Here is an 18,599-nt window from a genome sequence, read left to right on the forward strand (position 1 = left end):
AGAGAACAAAGAGAAGCCTATTGTAAAAAATGAATTGGATAGTTTTTTTTACTTCAGTTATACATCTAGGGACAAGCTCTCAAGTAGATAGAGGATTTGTCAATTATATGATATGCAAAACAAGAAAATAATGTCTACATGTTTTAAAGAAATAGTTAAAAGTGCTGTCACGAAATATTTACAGACAAATAGACAAATCAAAATAATTAAAAATGAAATCACTACATTTTTGTAAAGCTAATGTTTTCTCTCCTTAATAAATGGAAGCCTTCTTGAGAGAGTTTACAGTCACTCAACTTCGTAATTATTGCAAAAGGAATAATATCCGAGTTTATGGCAGATTTAGAAAAGATGGTTTAATTAATTTAATCGTTTCAAATAATTTACCTCATCCTACAAGAACTCTCAATAGTTGGAAGCAAGAGGACTCAAAGCCAGAGTTATAAATCTTGGTCTTAGCAGGTACATTAAATTAAAGAAATCAAAGTTAGTTCATGCCATTATGCTACAGGAGTTCCAATTTCATCCAGTACTATTCCAAGAAACTAGATCAAGACCAAAATAAGTACAAAATATAAATTATTTTTACAAATTTTATGATGATATTATTAAAAAACCTTGACCACCGAGACAAGAAACAATAGTTATATTAGATCAAATCTATCCATTCAGTAGCAAACAGTCTGAGCAAGGAAAAGAGACTAAGCCATGTAAAAAGCATTTATTTGAGATAAAAGATATAAGATGAAGATTTAATGAATAATTTAAAGCATGGTCTGTTGACTATCAAATCGTTTTTAATGATTTCAGTATCTCCACACTCGGTACTGTCAGTAATAAAACAGACTATATAACGAAAGCACACAGTTCTATGGTAGATATAGCTAAAAAGAGAACTAATTTCAGGAAAGGAGGTAAGCTGGATATAACAACCAGCAATACAAAAATGATATTATCCCATTTTCACGGGATATAAAGATAATACTCGAGAATCTGTTCAAGCTTTGTGCAATAAAATCAGAGATATATTAACATCTGATGAGACTATCGTTACAGCAGTATACTGAATATACTGAGTATACCGCAATCCCACGCACACGGACCCTTATTTGCACTGGGATTCGAACCACCACCCACAACAGCAGTGGGGTGTTATCAACACATTAGCGTACAGAGCTAGAAATATTTGTGAACCTTGAAACGCGTATGTATTCATTACCAGCGATGGCGAGGCATGACAGAATCTCTGACCAGAGAGTTATTTATCGCAGTAGCACGTAAAGAGTCAGCAGGAACAGTTGTTGTGTGTAGCGAGTCAGGAGAGGAGGTAGTCAGTCGACTGTAGTAGCGAGTGGACGGTTGTGCCGAGCGGGCGTCACCATGCGTCGGCGGCATGCTCTTTTTGCATCTCTGGTCACGGTTCGGGACGAGGTATATTGTTAAAGAAGGTAATGAAGCAGCATTGCACACACCTGATAATGTATGTTAATTGTAATTAATTTGTTCAAGAAGTGCCCTAATAATATTTTTTTTACAAAGTAACTGTTTAAAAAAAAAAGTCCATGATGTGCCTAAAGTTACCTCCCAACAAAATTAAGAAATGATGATTGATCGTAAACCCACAATAATATTAATTAAATAATGAACCATGAACTGAATGTAACATATGAACACAAATAATTAAGTCTGATAAATTTATAAGGGCAGCAGCGCTGACCTTCGGCCCTGTGAAACAATTAAACCTGATAAATTTTATAAGGACAGCAGCGCTGACCTTCGGCCCTGTGAAATAATTAAAGCTGGTAAATGTTATAAGGACAGCAGCGCTGACCTTTGGCCCTGTGAAATAATTAAAACTGATAAATTGCTTCTTGGAGGAAAAGCATAGGAATTATTCTTTAAATTGAAATGAATCTTTTTCTTTAAAACAGTTACTTTGTAAGAAAAATTATTATTAGGGCATTTCTTGAACAAATTAATTACAATTAACATACATTAGCAGATGTGCGCAATGCTGCTTCATTACCTTCTTTAACAATATATCTCGTCCTGAACCATGACCAGAGATGCAAAAAGAGCACGCCGCCGACGCATGGCGACGCCCGCTCAGCACAACCGTCCACTCGCTACTACAGTCGACTGACTACCTCCTCTCCCGACTCGCTACACACAGCAACTGTTCCTGCCGACTTGCTACGTGCTACTGCGATAAATAACTCTCTGGTCAGAGATTCTGTCATGCCTCGCCATCGCTGGTAATGAATACATACGCGTTTCAACCTGAGTTGCTCGACACGGAGATCGAACACCTCCACAATGCACTAATGAAAAACGGATATTCGTCCGCCGAAATAAAACGTGCGTTGAGACAGCCACACAGAAATCATAGTGACATACAGGCTACTGCAAAATCTAAGGTTTTCCTGCCGTTTGTTAAAAATGTAACGGAAAGGATAGGGAGGATCTCGACGAATCGGAATATTACCATAATTTACAAGCCCACCAGGAAGATACAGGAATACCTTAAGCCTGCCAAGGACGCTTGCAAACCACTGGAAAAAGCTGGAGCGTATAGAATTCCATGAAGCTGTGGAGATGTATATGTGGTTACCTCTAAAAGATCTGTTTCAAAACGTTTGGAAGAGCAAATGGGCAATTGTAGAAGAGGAGAAACGGGACGATCAGCTGTTGCGGAGCATGCTTTCCAGCCAGGGAACCACCATATTCTTTTCGAGGAGACGCAAGTACTAGCTGCCACAAGCGTATATTATGCAAGACTCTACAGGGAAGCAATCTAAATCGCTAAACACCCTAATAATTTCAATCGAAAGGAGGAGGGCGTGAAATTATACGGTATATGGATGCTGGTGTTAAAGAAGATGTGTACCATCCGTCCACTACTGGGTGATGACAACGGCGATCGACGGCAGCGGACAGCGGCCAATTGCACTGACGTTTTCAAAACAATTGACGTCACGCCGTGGCGTGGGAGCGATCGGACACGGAATTTAGTGGCAGTCAGTAGCGAGCCAGCGGGTGTGTTGGACCTTCCATCGAGCTACAGATCCCCTTGAAGATGTCTCCGGCAGACGGGGACGAAACGTTGGGAATAGAGACAAAATTCATCAACTGACCACGGCATAACAGCCCGGATAATCGTAATGGACATGACATTTCCGGCCATCAAAGTCTACGTTTTAGTAGAAGGTACACACAAATGCAAAATAGAAATAAAAATCTGTATTGTGCAAAGCTTCAGAACATGAGTTCATTGAAACCAAGATATACTGTTAAAAGTGAAACAGATAGTGTTATAATAAAGAATGCTTAAAAAAATCACCTAAAGCTTGTGATACAGCTTATAAATTTAAATACTGTTTTAGATCCAAAGAACATAAATGCAGCTTTGAAATACGCAGGAATAGTAAACAAGCAGTGAAAATTGGAAATCATACATGTTTAATGCAGTACAATTTTCAAAAATAAGCTATTTGGGAAAGAAAATTTGGTGATAATTTTATAGTGCAAGGTTGCCCAAAATGTGATAAAGACGGTTGATACGTTTATGGAGAATTCAAAAAATGTTTATGTTTAGCAATTGTTCATATGCTGTAAAATAATTTCTGGTAAACAGTTTAAATGCAGTGAAGATGCATTTCCCAAGAGAGTGTATTGTACCCATACAGAAAGATACATGTGTTTTGATTATGAAACTCAACAAGGAACTGGTATACATATTCCAGATCTCATAATTTTTCACAGTTTCAATGGAGATACTGTTTATAATTTTAAGACAAATAAAGAATTCTGTAGGTGGCTCATATCTGAAAAGAAAACAGTTATTATACATTCATAGCTCACTATGCTAAAGGCTATGATTCCCAGTTCATTTTGAAGTGCTGCATCGATAATACAATAATGCCATATATCATCTACACAGGAACAAAACTAATGTTATTGGAGATAAAACAGTTAGGCCTAAAAATTATAGGGCAGCAATAACTTTGTACAAGGCCCTGTTAATAGTTTTCCAAAAACGTTTGATTTGAAAGAAATGAAGAAAGTATACTTCCCACATTTGTTCAGTGCACAAGAAAATGAAAATTACGTAGGACCATTCCATATACTCAATATTATTGTGTTAACACTCCAAATGATAGAGAAGCATTTCTCAAATGGTACAGCCCAAGAGTTAAGGAAAATTGTGTGTTAATATAAATAAATTGTTGAATACTGTAATTCTGATGTAGATATTTGAAGAAGAGATTGTTTAGAACTGAGAAAACAATTTCTAGAAATAGCTAATATAGACCCATTCTGTTATTTAATCATTTATGGGGTTTGCATGGCTATTTACAGATCTAAATATTTACCTGAAAAGAAAATTGCTTTATTGGGTGAAGGATAGAAAAAAGAATTCAATTAAAGAGTCCATAGCTTGTGTAGACAGTTTAAACAATAATAATATCTGACATACTCCTAATGGGGTGAAGTAAGAATAGCTGGTGCAAAGCAGATGAATTTGATAGAGAAACTAATACTGTTTATCAATACCATGGTTCTTATTGGCATGGTTGAGAAAAATGTTTTAAAAGTGAGACAGTTATATTGACATATGTAGTCTTTATTCTACTGTGCAATTTTATCTTGAACAATATCAGAGAAAAATATATAGAGCAATATACTGTTCTCAAAATTCGTTTGGTTTAATAAAATGTAAAGTATTGTATCACGCTGATTTGCCTGTGCAGTTTAAACTCTAATAGATAAAAAGAGAAACATTTGTGTCCTTTTTGTGTCAAATGTACTCAAGAAGAAATACATAAATGCAATCACAGTGATGATGAAACAAGTTTTATTGGTACTTGGACGACTGATGAAGTGAAGAAAGCTGTAGAAACAGGCTATGAAATTTTAAATGTGTATGAAGTTTGAGATTTTTAAAGTAATAGCAATATGCCATTTAAAAATTATATGAAAGATTTTTTAAAATACCATCCATATAATTTTGAAAGTGGTGAAGAGTATGCCAAAACAGTTAAAGAGAAATAAGATATTGACTTAGATACTAAAACCATAAAGGAAAATCCAGGACACAGATTTGTTCCTAAGATATGACTTAATTCATTATGGGAGAAATTCGGGCAAAGGCAAAATATGAGTCGAACAGAATAAATAGCAAATTTACAGCATTTTTATGAGATGCTACTGTATGGTCAATCAGACAATATATATATAAAACTTTTTCTTAATGACAGTATGATTCAGAAGAAGTTCAATTTAAAGGGTTATTGTGAGGAAAATAATACAACTAAGATTATAGGTTTTTTTAGATAAACTAGGAGAATATATATTTAGATACCGATTCTGTGATATAAAGGGTGTTACAAAAAGGTACGGCCAAACTTTCAGGAAACATTTCTCACACAAAAATAAAGAAAAGACGTTATGTGGACATGTGTCCGGAAACGCTTAATTTCTATGTTAGAGGTCATTTTAGTTTCACCAGTTGGCCCAATTGAAGGAAGGTAATGTTGACTTCGGTGCTTGTGTTGACATGCGAGTCATTGCTCTACAGTACTAGCATCAAGTACATCAGTACCTCGCATCAACAGGTTAGTGTTCATCATGAACGTACTTTTGCAGTCAGTGCAATGTGTGGCGAAATAAATAAAAAACATTTTATATTTTAAATTCTAAGTCATTGTTGATTTAATCAGAGTTCTCACCTTAGACGTAGAATTAGTCCTTCTGCCACAATATTAATTCATTAGTCGCCATCGATGTTCTTCTCTTTGTTGACCGTGTGTACCATCATGAGTCGGCATCGGTTCACTTCACGAAGACGGTGGAAACCAAGGAATACAATGCTACGTTGCTTTAAATAATTTTCGTAACACTTCGATACTTTTCACTATTTTTTATTCACAACACAATAAGACTTGCTGTGCTCATCGAACAAACCATAATTACCAATCATATGGCTGCCTTTCCGCACAGTCCAAAATCACGTCCATCCTCCACAAGGCAACAATCGAAAGTGTCCCTTAGCTCCTTGGAGTATCAAACAAAAGAGAATCCAATGTGAACTTTACAAAGATTATAATATACATGCCTCTCAATTTATCTTTGGCGCAGCTTTTAAGATATCGTATGTCTCTGCATAGGAATGTGTCATTACAACTGCCCCCCTACTGTATACTGTCACTAGAAAATTTTATTTGATTGACAGGATACAGTAGTCGACCTTGCAATTGGTAGGTTTGGGGGTCTTTTATTTACAAACTTCATATTTATTGTCTCATTTTCATGGCACTGTGAATTCTTTGGTATTTCTGAGTGTGTGTCAGTTTTTTGGTATACTTATGCTAATATTTACAAACCTTAATCCTAATATACAAAGTTCTGGTTAATACTGAGAAAATGACATCATGTAGTAAAGTTTGTACAATAAAATATACACTGAATACAACGTTACATACAAATGTTTCCTTCCTCATCAGAGGTGAAAATTAAGTCCTTGTATTGCTTTCTGTATTTATTCTGGGGCGACGAGCTTTGTTCGCTAGCCCGTGTTGAATATGGGCGGGTGATACTCGCGCCTGATTGTTTGGTCGTCCGTTAGCTGGCGACGTTGGTTGAATGCACGCGCCCGTGCACTGAATATACACCGACGTGCGGGTACCGTCGAGACTTCCGAACCTCAGCATGCGTGTGTTTTTTGTAGTTCCTTCCAGTACTTAGACTGGACACGACGAGGTACATTGGAATATGTGCCCTGAAGAACACACCACACTATGTGCGAGGCGGAGGACGATCCCGTCGATGCAGCTCCTGGTAAGAAGCGTACCATGTCAAACTTGTTTGGCATTGTCCTTTCCTACTGTGACGCCATGGGTCGTTTGACGATACAAGCTTCAATTTTCGATGTCACTTGTTTAGGCTCGCTGACACTTGCAACGTAGCACTACTTTGCACAATTTTAATTTCTACACATACCACTTTAACCGCGAGTATTGCGATCGAAATTTCCTTTTCACTACACTTTTTTTTTTCTTCTCATTAACCCCTTTTACCTATTGTACTGAGATTCATTCCCCTCAATACTTCTGGTCAATGCACATAATTTGTAAGTCACAGGACTTGGCATGAAATACAAAATACATCACATACAATGGAATAACATATAATACATACAATACATTGTTTACATTAACTGCAGGAAAAAACTATCGACTAAAATTGAAAAAATTTTTGACCACTCATAGTGGCTTCTTCGTCTTGGATTTTACTGACACACACACTCGCCTTTTCCCATTAATCTGTTAGAAGGAACAAGTCCTTTGTTTTCCTTCTTGAACTCGAGTATAAGTTAAGGTTTACCTCCGTTACGTATTCTTCATACGTAACGACATGCATCAGCATGCTGAGAATACACCTGTAGCCGCTCCACTGAAGCTTGGGAAGGGAATTTTCTACCTTCTACTTAGGGTAGTGGCGACGACTACGTGTATGCTACGGTTTTTTGCGTATAAAATCTGAAAATGCACGAAATAATCATTTATATGCAGCATAACCCTAATATGTACAGTGTTTTGGGCGTAAGCACATTCTGTTTGCTTGTAAATCATTAACCCTAATAAAACTTCCTACCTTAACATGGACATATAAACATAAAATTTTGAAGTTCAGGGTGTAACTACTATTAATATGTACAGTGTTTCATAATAACGGCACGCCCTTGTTTGCGTGTATCATCTTCAATTAAAGTGCGCTTATAGGCGTCTTGTGTTATCGTGGGAGAAAAAATACAGACATTTTAATGCATCGGTTGTCATGAAAATCTATGTACACGAACAATCAGACTTTCATAGCTTCAGTGCAGCATGAAATTCTTTACGACGCTTTTGTTCATAATTCATTTTATAGACGATTCCTTTGCTTACAGGTCGTCGATCACACTACTTACCTGTTTCTCGTATAGCGGCGAGATCATTTTCATTCTTTGTGACTGTAAATTGTAATATGTGTGAAACATATAATTTTGACATGATTTTTTTCCTTTCATGTTTCAAGTGGGTAAAGTAATTCACACCTTCCTTTTGCATACATGAGTGAAGCATCGCTAATATTGCACTTTGTGTCAGGTTTTTCACCTTTTCTCGTACACTCGTAGAGTCTTACAGTTTTTATTAAGTTGTTTCCTGACGTTAGGTATACCTGTTTATACGAGGTTGTCTTACAGTTTAATTTTCCTTATACACTTCTACGTTGTTTAAGTTCAGTACATGTACAGGGCTTCTTTCGCCTTTCACACATTCATACATACGTTTATACACAAAAAAATATCTACCACTATAATATACACTTTGCTGGTGGGGCCCTTTTTCGGTACCCTGCACCATTCCTTCAATATTCCAAAATAATTCAGGGTGTGCTGAGCATCGTCCCTTATACTAATAATACTTACAACTAAATATTTCTTCTTACATACATAACTGCCTTACAGTCCATTAATGCGCAACATTCCCTATTTTCCTCCTTTACACTTTAGCTTTCGTACATGTACCCTCGTGTATAGCTTATATATTCTACAAAGCTGTTTGCTGAGTGCTTCAGGTGTTTCCTAACGTTAATGTGTTTCTCCCTCTCTATAAACCCTAGGTATTTGTTTTGAGAGCGATTCAGTTCATTACTCACGCTGCATAGGTCTGTTTATTATTATCCTATTTTAAAGCTTGTGTCACTCTTTTCCTTAGTCACAAAAATTCCCGCGTTTACCTTGTTGTTCATTCTGAAAATCGCCCGCTACTGTGTAATGTAAATGCATGCGTTACCTCTTTTCTTTCCTCTTTGCTGCTTTTTCCCTATATGTAATTGTGTGTTGTTCTCGTGTACATAGCCTTTCTTCCGGTTATATATCTGCATTATTTATTTATTTATTTATTTTTCTATTTTCTTTCTCCTTCCGTACAAGCTAAGATTTTACTCAGTATAATATAATATTACAATACCGTCCATGACCAGTATGTACTTGTATGTTCACTTTTATTACGTAATACCAGCTTATAATTAAATTTTCTAAGTTACTATTTACAAGACTTGTGTACCCTTTCCTTTCTTGTTTTTGAATGACTTTCGTCTCTGTGTCTCATAGTAAGAGTGGTCCCAAAACTTTTAAACTTTCCGCGCATGCGCGCTTACGTACCACGACTGGACTGTAGGTGCGGGGAAAACTCTGCATTGTTGGTGAACATTATTCGTGATAGCCACCATCGTGTAATAGTCACGTGACACCTGGACTCGACCGCGCATGCGCCCTTGCGCTTTGTATACGCTCAGCTGATCGGACATGGAAGGGGGGAAGATTTCTCCCCGGCTCGCTGCCTACAGCGCGGCCAATGACCTCGTCTTGACATGCAGCTATCGCGTGCTCATGAGCTGAGCGTTGGATTGCAACTTCGACGTGTGGTTTGTTGCTCGTCTCAAGCGAACAAACTCTGACCTTCGCGCTAATTTGTCTTTGTTCCCCTCTCTTAAATAACTGAGTTAGACTACAAAAGTACTGTATGGTTTATTTTTATAGTGTTAAGACTCACAGTAACACATGTTTCATTAGGTTTGGTTAAATATGCGCTTTTAAGCTGGCATATGCCCCCAGTTGTTCGCAAGTTTCTTAGGTTAATGACAGCAATTTTACTATGTGATCCAAGGTTGTACAATTTCAATTTTGCTAAAATAACATATAACCTTTAATGAAAAAATTCCTTGATGTCCTTGTGGGGGTATAACCCTTTCATCTTGCCCGTTCGTGTGTTACCTAACAGATAACATCCTGGGTGAGGTTTGTCTATTATAATGAAAGGGCCATCATACAACAACTGCCACTTTTTGTTTAATGCCTTAATTTTAGAGGATTTTGGGTGGGTACGTAATAGTACTTCCTGTCCAATGTTAAATTCTGTAACCTTTCTTATCTTTTTGTTGTTATTACAGCCTGCACGAGGTCACTTACCTTGTCCGGTGCTTTCATCTCTTCTTCACATAGATCATCTTCTACGGTCGCATCCTGATCATATCTTAAAAATAATTGTCTAAGATGTAATGTGTGCTTATTTGTGCCCCCTGTTGTCAAATCGGTCCGCCGGTGGGGGCTCATTACGACCGATTGTTGTTTACCTGGGGAGACAACGGCGTTGCTTCAGTACTGTCCGTTACCTCTACAAAGTGTACTCAGTGGTTATTCTGTCGCCAATTAGTTTCCGGACCGCTGCGTGCAACATTTTCTTGCGACCGGCCGTCGCTATTCCTCCTTGGTCTATCATTCCTATTACTGTAACTATTGTAATTTTCATTTGTGTGCCGCCTTTCATCACGCGGGCCTGACCAATCATTCACGTGATTTCTATCATTTCCATACCGGCGTGGACCGTAATCTGTACTGTACCTTCGGTCTTCACGTCTCTGTGGCGCCGAATTCCTCCGATTTCCGTAATTCCAGGTTCCATTATTTGGCCTTGTCGCATACGGATGCCAACTGTGTGGGTTTTGTCCACTGCCATTAAAATGATATCCGTTACCGTTGTTTTGATTGGTTCCGGAATATTCATTCCGATTACTTGTGCTCGGCTCTTCGTATATTAGATCAATAGAGTCAAGCACGGAAAGAAAGTATTCAAGGTCGTTCTCCGGTATGATTGCCAATTTTTCGCGTAAGTTCGCGGGTAGTCTGTTTTTCAGAATTTTGAGAACGTCTACATGCGGTATTGGATTGTTCCAATAGCGCGTCTTATTCAAGTACTTTTCGAAATACTTTCTCAACCCGCCGTTTTTGAGGTTGAACGGTTGTGGGTTGAATACTTCACGGCGCAGTCTTTCTTGGACCCCAGCAGACCAATATTTCTCCAAGAAAGCCCGTTCAAATTGTTCGTAGGTGACGCACTGTTCAGCCATGTCTGTGGCCCACAAAAGTGCGTCGCCTTGTGTGAAGCCTACTACATATCTAATCTTCTGTGCCTCAGTCCAGTTTCTTGGTAAGACATTTTTAAATGCTCTTACAAATACGACTGGATGAGTTTTTCTGGATTCTGTGGAGAAAACTGGAAACTGTCTATGTTTCAACAGGCTCTCATCGACTAGAATCGTCGAGATGCAAGGCGACACACCTACTGCCTGTTGCAGCACCGCGTTTGGCGAATAGCCATTGTTTGCCTGTGCCGGTGCGTGCACATACGCCGGACAGGGCGCGTGATGTTCTGCGTTATTGACATCGTAATCTGGCACGGGCGAATAAGTGTCGCGCTGCTTGTTGCTTGACGTAGGCAAGTCATTTGAAACGTTTAGTCTACCAGCAATTTCCTTACGTATTCTGTCCTCGGCTACTTTGATTTCATTACCTAATTTTTCAAAAAGTTTTGTTTCCCGGTCAGTTATTGATTCATTTACATTACCGTTTTCTAAAGTTTCATTTATTTTGATAATGTCCGCGTTGATACGTCGAGTCTCCTGTTTCAGAAAACCGACTTCTTCGTTAACTTTATTAACTTGGTCAGGTATTTCTTCACATGCGGACTGTACTCTTGTTAAATTTAATTGAATAGCCTGTACGTTTTCATGTATTTCTTTTTGTACGGTTTGTGTTTGATTGTGTGTTTCTACTATTTCTGACAGTTCCTGTTCCTGTTTGTTTGTAAGATCTGACAATTTCTTTTCTAAGTCATTTGCCAATACATTGTGTACACTATTGACGGTTTTGATGACTTTGTCTTCGATCTTTTGATCGATTTCATTGGTGAGTTTATTTAAGCGTTGATCGAAATGTCTGTGTATGTTTTCAAATTGCGTGTTTACACTTGAAAACTGCTGTTGGAACCCAATTTCCATGTTTGACAATTTTGTGTTTGTCATTATTTCTAGATTCGCCAGTTTCTCGCTCACATTTGACATCAGACTATATAATGCCTCAAGCGTAACTGACGAAGCTTGTGTGTTTGTATTTATGCCATTATTTGTTGCCATTGTTTCTCTGCCACGGTCTGATTGAATCGAAACCGGGCTAGGTTCACTGACTTCACGCGAAATATTTTCATCTGATCTGGTAATCGATGCTTCATCGACTGTGCACAAGGTTTCATTTGCAAGTGGTTCGTTATTGTTAATCCCTGTGGAGTGCAATTGAATTGTATTTACTTCTACATTATGTTGTGCTGAAAAACTAATTGCGTCATCATTTACGTCACTATTGTCAGAATCGGTGACGTGTCCATGAACATTTGTGAAATTAAAGTTCTTCGATTCCATTGTGAAGATATTATTTTTATCTGTACTTTACTGTTAATCTAAATCTTTAAATTCTCTCGCAGTTGAATTAATAAAAATATCTCGCGATTGTTATTTGTTGCGCGTCGGAAATTTATAAGATGGCGCACTACGTCTTCTAATTCTGCGATTGTTGAACATAAAAAGTAATTATCAAAGTGTAATTGTGTGTTGCCACAAACACTACCAGGATTTTAATATGGACAGGAAAAGGTTCTGCTTTAAGTGGAGCTAAGCCAAGGTGCAGCCACTGCATGCGTTTGCGCTTTCCTACCTTAATTCCGACTGAACTGCATCACTCACGATTACGTTAGTTTTGTAAATCCTTGGCCTTGTTCCTTCTGGTTATTGTGCCATCCGTTTATACAGTTAATACTGTTTCACTTTATTCGTCATTTTCCATGTGCGTCATGTAACAGAGAAACAGTAATTAGTACAAGTACATTTGTAGCACAACAATGAAGTACTTACTCTTTGTTCCACCAGCACTGTCCCTGTCAGCGGTCGCCAGTGTGGCGAAATAAATAAAAAACATTTTATATTTTAAATTCTACGTCATTGTTGATTTAATCAGAGTTCTCACCTTAGACGTAGAATTAGTCCTTCTGCCACAATATTAATTCATTAGTCGCCATCGATGTTCTTCTCTTTGTTGACCGTGTGTACCATCATGAGTCGGCATCGGTTCACTTCACGAAGACGGTGGAAACCAAGGAATACAATGCTACGTTGCTTTAAATAATTTTCGTAACACTTCGATACTTTTCACTATTTTTTATTCACAACACAATAAGACTTGCTGTGCTCATCGAACAAACCATAATTACCAATCATATGGCTGCCTTTCCGCACAGTCCAAAATCACGTCCATCCTCCACAAGGCAACAATCGAAAGTGTCCCTTAGCTCCTTGGAGTATCAAACAAAAGAGAATCCAATGTGAACTTTACAAAGATTATAATATACATGCCTCTCAATTTATCTTTGGCGCAGCTTTTAAGATATCGTATGTCTCTGCATAGGAATGTGTCATTACAAATGTTTACAAATGCGGAGTTGGCAGATGCCCATTTGATGTATGGATTAGCACGGGGCAATAACCATGGCGCGGTACGTTTGTATCGAGACAGATTTCCAGAACGAAGGAGTCCCGACAGGAAGACGTCGAAGTAATTGATCGGCGTCTTAGGGAGCACGGAACATTCCAGCCTATGACTCGCAACTGTGGAAGACCTAGAACGACGAGGACACCTGCAATGGACGAGGCAATTCTTCGTGGAGTTGACGATAACCCTAATGTCAGCGTCAGAGAAGTTGCTGCTGTACAAGGTAACGTTGACCACGTCACTGTATGGAGAGTGCTACAGAAGAACCAGTTGTTTCTGTACCATGTACAGAGTGTGCTGGCACTGTCAGCAGCTGACTGGCCTCCAAGGGTACACTTCTGCGAATGGTTCATCCAACAATGTGTCAATCCTCATTTCAGTGCAAATGTTCTCATTACGGATGAGGCTTCATTCCAACGTGATCAAATTGTAAATTTTCACAATCACCATGTGTGGGCTGACGAGAAGCCGAATGCAATTGTGCAATCACGTTATCAACACAGATTTTCTGTAAACGTTCGGGTAGGCATTGTTGGTGATGTCTTGATTGGGCCCATGTTCTTCCACCTACGCTCAATGGAGCACGTTATCATGATTTCATACGGGATACTCTACCTGTGATGCTAGAACACGTGCCTTTACAAGTACGACACAACATCTGGTTCATGCTCAATGTAGCTCCTGCACATTTCAGTCGAATTGTTCGTACGCTTCTCAACAACAGATTCGGTGACCGATGGATTGGTAGAGGCGGACCAATTCCATGGCCTCCACGCTCTCCTGACCTCAACCCTCTTGACTTTCATTTATGGGGGCATTTGAAAGCTCTTGTGTAAGCAACCCCGGTACCAAATGTAGAGACTCTTCGTGCTCGTATTGTGAATGGCTGTGATACAACACGCCATTCTCCAGGGCTGCATCAGCCCATCAAGGATTCCATGCGATGGAGGGTCGATGCATGTATCCTCGCTAACGGAGGACATTTTGAACATTTCCTGTGACAAAGTGTTTCAAGTCACGCTGGTACATTCTGTTGCTGTGTGTTTCCATTCCGTGATTAATGTGATTTGAAGAGAAGTAATAAAATGAGCTCTAACATGGAACGTAAGCGTTTCCGGACACATGTCTACATATCATATTTTCTTTCTTTGTGTGTGAGGAATGTTTCCTGAAAGTTTGGTCGTATCTTTTTGTAACACCCTATATATTGATGATGGTGAAAATACTGTGGAAACAGGTTTTATGTTAGGCAAATGGACTGATGAATTAGGAAATAACTGGTTTACAGATTGGGCATGAACTGGCCTGTAAAGTTATTATTGTGAGAAAAATGATATAAAACAGGCATGAAAGCAAAGGGATTCACTTTAAACTATAAGAATATTCGATAGCTGAATGGTGAACATATGATTAGGTTAAGCAAGAGTGAAGTGAAGGAACAGATACAGCTAGAATACAGTTAAATCGCTAGAGATAGTGGTTCTAAAAATCTGGTCAACAAACAGACTAAGAAAGAATTTTCATTTGGGTATCATAAAAGAGTGGTTCTAGAAAATTATGATAAGTGCATTATGTGTATTAAAAATTGCATAATTTATTTTTATCTTTTCATGTAAAGAAAAAATTCATAACACATTACTTATACAAACAGAATAAATTATTTAGTTGCCTGTTGTATTCCCTGATGACTAACTTTTTGGTTATTGAGTGAAAAGCTTTTAAAACTAATGAGTAGGCTTAAATGTAATTGTGTAATTTTTTGTAAATTATTTATAGGTAAATTATGATTCTCTATTATTTTTACAGTAATGAAAAACAGAGAATCTCAGTTTCCTATTTCATCCCATTTTTCTATATCACTTATTTTTACATCATGGTTTTGCCTTCTCAAATGTACTATACTTAAAGATGGTTTAAAATATTTGTTGCAAATATTATGTTCATCTTGTCTCTCTAATGGTTTATTATTTGTTTCAACAAAAAATGACAAACTTTATTTCATTCCATACGTTAGTATATTTATAAGATTAAAAAATTTAATACATTATTAAAATTTTAATTCAATATAAGTGGATACTCTACTCAAGAATCTAAATAACTGTAGCTATTCTAATTTGTTTAAAAAGATTAGAGAGCTAAAAGTAAATGAATTGTACTACATTATGGGTTGTGAACGTTTAAAAACTAGATTTCAGGTAGAAAATTTCGATGGAGTTTGACAATAAATTTAAATTATTTTTCCAAATAAGTTTAATATAGTAATAACTAACTGGGACACTCAATTTTTGTAAAAAATATGATATTAAACTAAAGTATAATGTTAAGGAGAGAACTAAAAGTAATGGTAACGGCTTTCACGATCTAGAGTTCAATGTGTGATTATTTCTTTAATTTAATTTTTTATATCTTATTTTTGTGGAAGGGTTGGGTTTGCTCAGTAAATTATCCCTGTGTGTATCCAACCTGCCCACTTACTACTGACAACTCTTTTCAATCACTGTGCTAAATATTCCATAAGTCTTTGTTGAGTTCCTGCATTTTATGTGTTGCCTCAAGCATCACCTGCTTAGAAAGTGCAGAGAAGTGTAAACATATTCTACTTATGTATCGAAGCGTATTACTTGTAGAAAAAAAAGAGGGAAAAGTCAGAAACGACTATCTGATACTCACTGGAATGGTCATTAATTCAGTTGAAATCATAACATAAACAACTGTGGGCACTTTGGACGATACGTAGGATCCATCTCAGGCAATCTTTGACACTAGATCTGCAGCAAGCTTACTCCTTGCAGCTATATGTGATTTTACGTTTCTTGATCTACGTCAACTTTTGACACTTGATGCTGGTAAAAGTAAATTTAGACCTACAATATCTACAATCTCCAGAAATGACATTGGATAAAAGACTACAGTAATTAAAAACCCTGAATGAGATTTTTGTTGTGGAACGAACCACAATTATAGAAAATGCTGTTACTTTTGGCACAAAAAGTGCAGTGATATGGACATTAACACTGTCTGCCGAGGAAGAGAAAAGGTAAATAAAACAATGCTGGATTATCGATTCAAGATCCACCCCCGGTATCTTAGTGGTCAGAGCGACAGAATATCAGTCCTAAGGGTCCGGGTTCGATTCCCGGTTGGGTCGGAGATTTTCTCTGCTCAGGTACTGGGTGAAGTGTTGTAATCATCATAATCTCATCCCCATCGACGCGAAAGTCGACGAAGTGGCGTCAAATCGAAAGACTTGCTCCTGGCGAACGGTCTACCCGACGGGAGGCCCTAGGAACACGACATCGATTCAAGAAGTTCGTCGATCAATGTTTGAATGCGTAGAGGGATTTATACAAGAAGTGTCAGGACGATACACAGCTTTCGTGGTTGACGTACTCGGGTTGTAACATCAACAGGCAGTAATTTTAGAAGTTGTAACCAACGTCAAGTTTGTTTATTTCAGATTTGAGGCCGTTACATTGACCAACATTTTTTTACAAATACTTCCTCTAACAGTATGACTTGAGCGACGGGAGTGCCTGTTAGGACTGCAACTTATTTCTGCCGTTAAATAACTATTAAACTACTGAACAGCAGGTAACTGAAAGGGACTTAGGTGATCCTTATGACATCATAGGAAGCACTCTCGCTTGGAGGATTCGATGTACTTAGTGACTACTTTGAATACTGCGTCACTGTGCGTAGAATCGTAGTTAATCAGTAGTTTTAGTCTAAAAACAACATAATTGCAACTTATACGAGTTTGTTATCACTGCATTTATAGCTGTAGCCGTAAGACGAAATACTGCTCAAGCGTTTCACTCACCGCACAAAGCGAATTCAGCAGCAAACCCACACCTCTTCTCTGCAGAAAGTACGTGAACAGACTGCCGGCTCTGCCCTAGCAAAAACTAGAACTCTAGCAGACGCCAGAAGTCGTTAGTAACAGATCCGGTTTCACAGGTTTTAATGACGCAATAGGCGGTCGTGGTCATTATAGTGTGGCTTGCCTTCACGGCAGGCTCAAATTCGCCACAATTGGGTTTTCCGGTTTTCTTGCGTAAAAAATGATGTAAGTGAAGCAAAACTCTATGAACTCGTGTGTTTAGTTATCCGGTGGAGGTCCTCTGGTTCCTTAAAAAAAAAAAAAAAAAAAAAAAAAAATTCCAAAGAAGCTCCTTTCCGATCTGTGCGTTTCTTCAACGTGTGTACTTCTCATTCGATTTTTAAGATACTAAATGGCACATGAAATTGATGTTTCAGTGCCTTAAGTTTTATAGCACATCTTTACGTATAAGTCAATGGTTTTTTCAATACTGTACTGGTTAAGGTGATTTGTTATTTTAGTTTCTTCGATACCGAGTCAAATCTACAGTGAAGTTGGCAGTATGACATTACACCGGCTCTGGTCTGGATGCGTGCACTAGTTGGGTTAGGGTGTCACAAAGTGTTTGTATCCATTCCTGATGCAAACTGGCACACAACTCTTGTGACTGGTGCTTCTACCCTGAATAACGCCAGAATTGACGTCCGAGTTGGTTGCACACGCGTTCTGTTGCGGATAGACAGGGGATCCTCCTGTCCTTGGGAGTACCTGAGCGGTATACGATCGTTCACTGAGACACAGGCGGTGTGTGGACGAGAGTTGTCCAGCTTGAAACGGCACCAAGCTACTATCGCGTGAGAGGTAACACAGGAGGGCGTAGGATGTCCGTGACTGAGCCGTGAATTTACTTTCAAAATCTTTTCTTAGTGAATTTACTTTATTTACTAGCGATTCATGAAGAACATTAACACATTTAATCACACTAGGTGAGCGTGTAAGTAGTTGCCAGAGAGTAGCTGTAAAAAATGATATTACCTTTAACAAATGGGAACTTTAGTCAAAAAAGCCTTTTCAAAAACAGATTTAAAATTTATAAGCAGAAAAGAACCCTCGAAATATCAAGTTACAATTTGATTTAGAGGCAGAAAGAACAATATTGACAGTATGAGCCTTCGGACTGAGAAGCTTGCCGCTCCCTTTCAACACGGCCGTAGTCACGACCGCTCACAACAACTTCTGAAAAACTACACTGGTGCAAATCTGCAACACACCAGATTACTTTAAAGTAAAAAATTTAACAACTCACAAGAAACACATTAACTATGCACCCCGTAAGAGGGACTCTTCAAGCAATAC

At 38.1% G+C, this 18,599-nt stretch overlaps 1 protein-coding gene across 1 annotated transcript in view; it reads right to left on the reverse strand.

Moving 5' to 3' along the window:
- Positions 1-17,296, reverse strand: part of LOC126482288 (clavesin-1-like) — a 55,850-nt gene extending 38,554 nt beyond the window's left edge. Inside the window, exon 1 of the mRNA XM_050106282.1 lies at positions 17,244-17,296. The gene's annotated coding sequence lies outside the window, so the exon portion shown is untranslated. The remainder of the gene's footprint in view (positions 1-17,243) is intronic.
- Between the last annotated feature and the right edge of the window lie 1,303 nt (positions 17,297-18,599).

This window comes from Schistocerca serialis, chromosome 5 (genome assembly GCF_023864345.2).
Source record: "Schistocerca serialis cubense isolate TAMUIC-IGC-003099 chromosome 5, iqSchSeri2.2, whole genome shotgun sequence".
Taxonomy (NCBI): Eukaryota; Metazoa; Arthropoda; class Insecta; order Orthoptera; family Acrididae; genus Schistocerca; species Schistocerca serialis.